A 7,302-nucleotide genomic window follows, 5' to 3' on the forward strand; every position below is an offset into this window, starting at 1 on the left:
GTGCGATATGATAAAAGTCAGACGCAGGAAGTCATATCCTGCATTATGTGCAGGTCAAAAACTGGAAAGGGCAGGAGCTATTTTCAAATATATTTCTTATATTTTTTAATATCGCCTGCAACGTCTGAATTGTTCTTAAACCTAGCACCGAGTATGTATGAAGTGAATGGTAGGATGAATACACTTAATTTGACATGGGGCCTGCTGCGAATAACTACATCGCGCGTCGCATTCAATCTCATAAAGTTCGTAGCGCGCATTTCAGTGTTCCGTACGAGAAAGGCGGCAAAATTAGACATCTTTGCCCAAGTAGTTCAAAAATCTTGTTTCAACCCTCGAAGTTCCAATTTCCATCACATCACATCATTCACTTTTCGATTTCACGGCGTGCTGGGGAGTCTGAAGCGTCGCAAGTGTCCCTGTTCTACCAGCGAGCACGAGTTTTCAACCATACAATCCTTCTTAAGACCCTACTTTTCCAGAATCTTTCAGAATGAATTATTTTTTACATTGGTGCTCATGCTAAGCCTCGAGGTATGTCCTTGTTATGCTTTTTCGTATCAAGCAGTGGTTGAAAAATCCTGCCACCGATCGTGCTATTTCAGGTCAGCTACGTAACTTGGTGGCAAGAGTGTAACGTGCCGCAAGGCGGGATGCAGTCCGACCTGCATTCTGAATTCAACTGACCTCGCGCGACTGATGTCACTGGCCGCAGACTATACCCGTCAAGGACGATTAGCGAGCGTCAAAAGCAACTCGAACTCACCACGCCATGGGAAAGTGGATCGGAATGTAGGCGCTCTAAATAACTGGCCTGAGATGGGCAGATCAGTTCCAGTATGCAACTAAACTGGATACTGTGATATGGGACAAGGCGCCCTCCACTCAGCGTCGTGGCTGCGTGAAGTACCTCGCGTACCTGGAATAAGCGTTTGCCCAGTTGGACGAGTTTTTTTTAAGGTGTTGATGTCAGCTTACTGAAACTTTAGATTCTATTTCCGTTTTGATGGTGCATTGGTGCGTTTTATCATGCGCTTTTATCATGCATCTGACTTCTCCGTTTATCTTAATTGATGTATTTCGTTTGGCGGGTCGCCAGTGAGCACATGTAGCAACGCTATATCCCCATTTGGATTTGTGGCATACCTCTCCAGTGGTGTGTGTAAATCAAAGGTATAATGTGGAGCTGCGGGGTATCGATCCCCGTACCTCTCACATGCTAAGCGAGCGCTCTACCACTTGAGCTACAGCCCCGGTGGTTTTCAGATATGTCGTCCGTAGTTGGAACGCCATGGCTAACCGAATAATCAGGTTTCACTTGTGGTGGACCCACCCCCGAGGAACTGGACATGTCGAAGTCAGTCGGTCGGCTCCTGTCTCCCGAACAGCCAGCTCATCAGGAGCAATCACCTGTTTCCGTGGTGTAGTGGTTATCACATCCACTCAACACGCGGAAGCCCCCCGGTTTAATCCCGAGCATAAACGTTGTTTCGCTGGTAGAAACACTACGGTTGTTGTGTATGGTCAAAATGAAGTTAGTTATCAGCAGACAGATTACGTCAGCATACATCTCCCGTTTTCAATCACGTTTTGTGCTACATAATGCAAAAAGTTGGGCGTGTCTAATAATCATTGCAGGAGAAACAAGTATAATCGAATAACATAACAATAGTGCCGTACCCGAGCTTCTGAACAGAAGTGAACAGCTCAAGCTCATGGACACCTATGCAAGGACACGACGAGAAAGGGTCAAAACACGAATAAAACGATATTTGCTTCAGCAAACTCGTCCAGCACTGTTACCGCCACCTCTCGGCAAGTTGAAGTAAGAATGGCTTCATTGTCAGCCATCAAGACGATATGCAACTGCACACGGTACTAGCTGCACTGAATTGGTTGGAGGAACATTTCCCTGGAATGCCTATCAGCTTAAGGCTACCATGCATTGACTTCGCACCCGCCCGATCTTTTGCCATTGGACTTCATGTCATGGGCTAGCCTGGAAGACAAAGTCCTCGAGGGCATGGCAGCAAACCATCAAGAGCCCATGGCCGCATTCAAATTTGAGACGGGCCGAATCACCACCGACCAGACAGGCAGGACAGCTGACCATCTGCAGCAGGTTCAGCCGTTGCGCTTTCTGAACAGCCAGGAGACCACCTGTAGCATCTTTTGTAGTCCCAATTTGACGGATGGGGTACCTCTGATTACCATCAACAGGAGAAATGCCCATCAGTCTAATCAGCCAAGAAGTAATAATTCCCACCAGTCCATATGACTGTTAAAACTAACGTTCAGTACTTGCCCGACCTGTCGCCACTGGACTTCACGCGATCAACAGGAATGCACATAAGATTAAGCTTAAGCACTGGGGTTCTAGCCCCTTCCCCCCCTCCCCCCCCCCGCTCATCCTGGAAAGTGTGTATTGTGACGCTCTTGCATCTAACGCTTAAATGCATGATGTGTGTTCGTGAATGTTGGCGCCAGGTTTTCTCTGATGCATGTCTCGATGAGTATGACAGCATATTGTACATTTGTCTGCCTCTTGTCAAGGTTGTATATCCTCCAGACAGTGTGACCTAACTACAGCCGAACTTATATGGCGATAGACGTCTGACATCCAGAGATTGGGGTGCAAATGTACGCATTTATGGCATGCATTGTTCAGGAAATAGGAGATTAACGGTGATATCCATTATGCACGTGCATTGTAGACATATATGTATGCCTATTGTCACTGTGCATTGTAACGCTTTGCTGCTGCTGCATCGGATAAAGTAAAGATCGTGTCGTTAAAGAGTCATGGTCACGTTACCAGACAGTGCAGGAATGAAGGCAACAAGCTTATAGCAATAATTGTTTTAACTGGGCTTGCTTCATCCTGCCTTATGCCTACTTTAACACCTTCTCATGCACCCCCCCCCCCCGCCGTCATTTCAGCTGTTTCCGTGGTGTAGTGGTTATCACATCCGCCTTACACGCGGAATGCCCCCGGTTCGATCCCGGGCGGAAACATCGTTTAGGTTGTAGAAACGCTACGGTTATTGTGTGGGACGGACATGTGGTCACTTCACAAAAGAGAGATAAGTTCAAAATGTTGTCGCCCGTTTACCCCATGAACAGTTGGTGCTATGTAGGATGTTGAATGGTGAAATGGTGCAAAATCAACTGCCACGGGAATGGTGAAGAGTTCAGGAATGGTGATAACGCAGGAATGTGATGCCCCACATAAATTAAACGTAAAAAATTCATAAGGACATTTGCAAAAGCTGAGCTGAACCAATATCCATAGAAGTCAGATGGGTAGATATTATCGTATTATATACAATAGCCAAGCGTTTGCATGCTTTCTTGGCTGGTCTAATTTAAATTTTATAAATGTTCCTCGTGTATCTTTTGCAGTTGGAATCATGCCTCTAGTGGCCTCGGTTGCCGAGACATAGCTCAAAGTGTGAAAAAGACTCGGCCGCAGGCCGCGTGCGGTGCTGGCGGTCTCTGGCGGTCGCTGGCGGGAGAGAGCCATTTCGTATGCGCTCTCTGCGACATAGCCGAACCTATTCTATGGGATCGGCGATTGATCGTGGGACGTGGCCGGTAATTTTTGTCCCTTCCATCAACTGTCAGCCTTTTGAATGATGACAGCACGCACTGCCGTTGCATTAAACAGCATTAAACAGTAATGTATTGAAGAGTTAAAAACGGTCGGTAGCGGCCAAATCAATTTTCTTGGTTCGTGCACATGTGACACTACCATCTATACGACGTGATTGTCCGTTTGATTCCCCATAAATGCATGTTACTCCCGAATGCGCCGGTGCTCTGGGTGCAGCAATGTGGCACAAAACGTGAAGAGCTGTGGAAAAGAGCAAAATCAGTACAATAAAATCCTAAGTAAATTGTATTGCAATTTGCAACGCAACGGTGCGTTGTACAAAGTCGCAATGCACACTGAGGATGTAATTGCCTCAGTTGTGAATGTTGGGAAACAAAATTTAGGTCTCTAGGTGCTTTGCGTGCCGAGATATAGCGGTAAACGTAAAAACGCGTCAAAAACGGCCGATTTCAACGTGTCTGACGTTTGCACGTGCCACGTGTCAGGTGGCGCAAAAACTCATCCAAGTGCGATGGCCCATTTCACGCGCTGTCGCACTGTGCAAGTTTCATGTCGCTGTGGCCCTTGATTACCAAGCCATGGTCTCGGGAAACGGAGCGTGTCGGGCCGTCGGCCGGTCGTCTTGAAATTAGTGTCGTCCGTGTTAACCTATGGGATTTTTGCGTTTCTTTTCGCTCGCCACGCGCTCATTTTTTGCGAAATGCAGAATTTTGACGCCACTCTGTTACACGCTGCCATCGGATCTCGGTCGCGCGCAAATTTGATGGAAAAATCCTTATCGTTCGGCCTCTGTGTGAGATAACGGACGCGCACGCATACACACACACTGTTCCTTTAGTAGTACAGAATATATAAAAAGTAGACATTTCTTTAAAAATTGGCTGCAGCAGCTGAACTGTTTTTGAAGCTAACACTGAGTGCGTATGCAATAAATGGTAGTATGAAAACACTTGATTCCAATGAGTCCCGCGGCGGATAAATACGCCGCGCGTCACATAAAATCTTACAAAAATTCGTAGGCCACCTTTAAGTGCTGCGTACGATAAAGGCGGCAGATTACGACGTTCTTGCCAAATTAGTTCAAAATTGTCCTTTACTCTCTCGGAGTTCTTTTTGTGAATTGCAATTTACGGTGTTCTGGGAAGTCTGAAGGGTCGCAAATGTTCCCTTCCACCAGTCGAGCACAGGTTTTTGACCATGAGACCCTTCTTATGACGGTACATCAGATTAGCACAAATATATTTGTTAAAGATTTAGTCAGCATCTTTTGCAATGAATGGATTTTTTAGATTGGTGCTCATGCTAAGCATCGATGTTTGTGCCTGTTATGCTTTTTTGTGCCGAGCAGTGTTTGAGAAACCCCGTCACCGATCGTGCAATTTCAGGCCAACTACATAACTGGGTGGCAAAAGTGTGACCTGGCGCAAGGCAGGATGCAGTCCGACCTGCAATTTTTAATTCACCTGACCTAGTGCAGTCGTTACCGCCGGCCACAGACCACACCTGTCAAGGACAATTAGCGAGCGTCAAAAGCGACTCGAGCCCGCCACGCCATGCGAGCGAGGATCGACAGGCAGGCACTCTAACCAACTGATTTTTCAGAACTCAGAACTTTCAGAACAGAATTTTTCAGAATCAGGCAGCGCCAGTAAATGAATTCAGCCTTCCAGCAAATGAATTCAAACCAATTGAACAAGTGGAGATAACGACATGGAGTGGACAAGAAGTTAAGAAGCACGCCTTTCAAAAAGAATCCCTTTGTAGATCATCCACTGAGTTTGTCGTGCTTCCCCTTCTTAACTTATCCCCCTTCCCACCCCGACGTCTCTGTCAACGCTAAAATGTACTATTTGGAGCTGCGGGGTATCGATCCCCGTGCCTCTCACATGCTAAGCGAGCGCTCTACCACTTGAGCTACAGCCCCGGTGGTTTTGAGAAATGATGTCAAAGTTGTGACGTCATGGCTAACCGAAAATTCAGGTTTGACTAGTGCCATAATCCAACATTTGAATAAAAGTATACAACTAACACTCACGGGAAAACATGCAAGGCCACGACGAGAAAGGGTCAAAACACGAGCAAAAGTGATGTTCGCTTCAGCAGATAATTCCAGTGCTGCTACCGCCACCTCTCGGCAAGCTGAAGTCAGAATGACTCCATCAAGAAGGTAGGACATCGCACATGGCACGGGCTTCACTTAAATTAATTTCATATTGCTCCTCATTTAAAGCATTCAAAGCATTCAAAGCATTTAAGGCATTCTCCAAATTTACAGCAAATAGACAGCAACCAATGAATAACTGGCAGAGTTTGTTGCGGGGCGTGTCATCCTTTCCACGGGGTAACCGAAATAGCCATTTCAAAGATAATGCGGTGTATTCACAGCCTCACATTCTTCCTACCCAGTCATCTCCAATTTCTGACTACATCCCCGCGAAGTAGAAAGACTTTTGGAAGGGAGTATTTGAAGGTAACCTTGGTATTTATGACCTTGTAATCACGCCATTATTCAAATGCTGTCATTCGATAACCAATGCAGCAATCAAAACTAAAAACATGACGTGATCAAGGTCGCCCATATCTGGCGTTTATGGGCACGATTTCCAGATATGACGGCCGTCAGCTGGCTCTCAATCAATCCTGTGCTAGTTGTGATGGCCTAATTAAACCATGATGTCGAGGAGCATATTTACTAAAGGAAAAATTGTGATGTTTAGAGCAGTCTTTTCTACCTTAAAAGATACAAATAAGTACAAGTGTGCTTGTTTCATCTTGCCTGATGTTTACTTAAATATGTTCTAATGTGAAACAATGCTTGTATATAAGATCCAAAACTCACCATCTGGAGCTGCGGGGTATCGATCGCCGTACCTCCCACATGCGAAGCGATCGCTCTACCACTGAGCTACAGCCCCGTAGTTCTCAGAATATGACGTCAAACGCCATGGCATGACCGACTGGTCAGCCTTAACTTCTGGTTGACCCACTACAAAAGAGCTGGACATGTCGAGGTCAGAAGGCCGGCTCCTGTTATACTGACCGGCCGGCTCATCAGCGAGCGCCAGCCGTTTCCGTGGTGTTGTGTTTATCACATCCGCCTAACACGCTGAAGGCCCCCGGTTCGATCCCGGCGGAAACATCGTTTAGTTTGCAGAAACGCTACTGTTGTTGCGTAAGGACCAAATGAAGTCAATTGACAATATAATATTAGGTTAGGACGAAATCGCCCGTTTTGTATTATGTTTTGTGCTACTTGCCGCAGAAGTTGGGCATCACTAATGATCATCACAGAAATAACACGTATAATCGATAACCTAAGAATAGTGCGATAACCGAGCATGTGAATAAAAGTAGCCAAGTTAGACTCACAGACAAATTTTGAAGAACACCAGGAGAATGACCAAAAACGCGAGCAATGACGACATTTACTTCAGCAAATGCGTCAAGCACTGCTGCCGCCACCCCTCGGCAAGTTGAAGTAAGAATGTTTCCATGAAGACGGTGAGACGTCGCACACGAGCAGGCCCCCACCTAACACGCGGGAGGCCCCAAGTTCGACCTCGGGCGGAAATATCGCTTAGCTTGTAGAAACGCCACTTTTGCCGTGTAAGCCGCACATGACATCAGTTAGCAAGGGAAAAACAAGGTCAGAACGCAATCATCCGTTGCCCCATGGCTGGGGCATAGAC

General features: G+C 46.5%; 3 non-coding genes across 3 annotated transcripts; 1 reads left to right on the forward strand and 2 right to left on the reverse strand.

Annotated features, from left to right (window-relative positions):
* Nucleotides 1-1,181: 1,181 nt before the first annotated feature.
* Nucleotides 1,182-1,254, reverse strand: TRNAA-AGC (transfer RNA alanine (anticodon AGC)). The gene has a single exon. It is a non-coding gene; the product is annotated as a tRNA-Ala (tRNA).
* A 1,688-nt stretch (nucleotides 1,255-2,942) lies between these two features.
* TRNAV-UAC (transfer RNA valine (anticodon UAC)) lies at nucleotides 2,943-3,015 on the forward strand. The gene has a single exon. It is a non-coding gene; the product is annotated as a tRNA-Val (tRNA).
* A 2,449-nt stretch (nucleotides 3,016-5,464) lies between these two features.
* On the reverse strand, nucleotides 5,465-5,537 carry TRNAA-AGC (transfer RNA alanine (anticodon AGC)). Its single transcript has one exon. It is a non-coding gene; the product is annotated as a tRNA-Ala (tRNA).
* Nucleotides 5,538-7,302: the final 1,765 nt, after the last annotated feature.

Source organism: Pollicipes pollicipes, unplaced genomic scaffold, assembly GCF_011947565.3.
Source record: "Pollicipes pollicipes isolate AB1234 unplaced genomic scaffold, Ppol_2.1 Scaffold_3087;HRSCAF=3621_pilon_pilon_pilon, whole genome shotgun sequence".
NCBI lineage: Eukaryota > Metazoa > Arthropoda > Thecostraca > Pollicipedomorpha > Pollicipedidae > Pollicipes > Pollicipes pollicipes.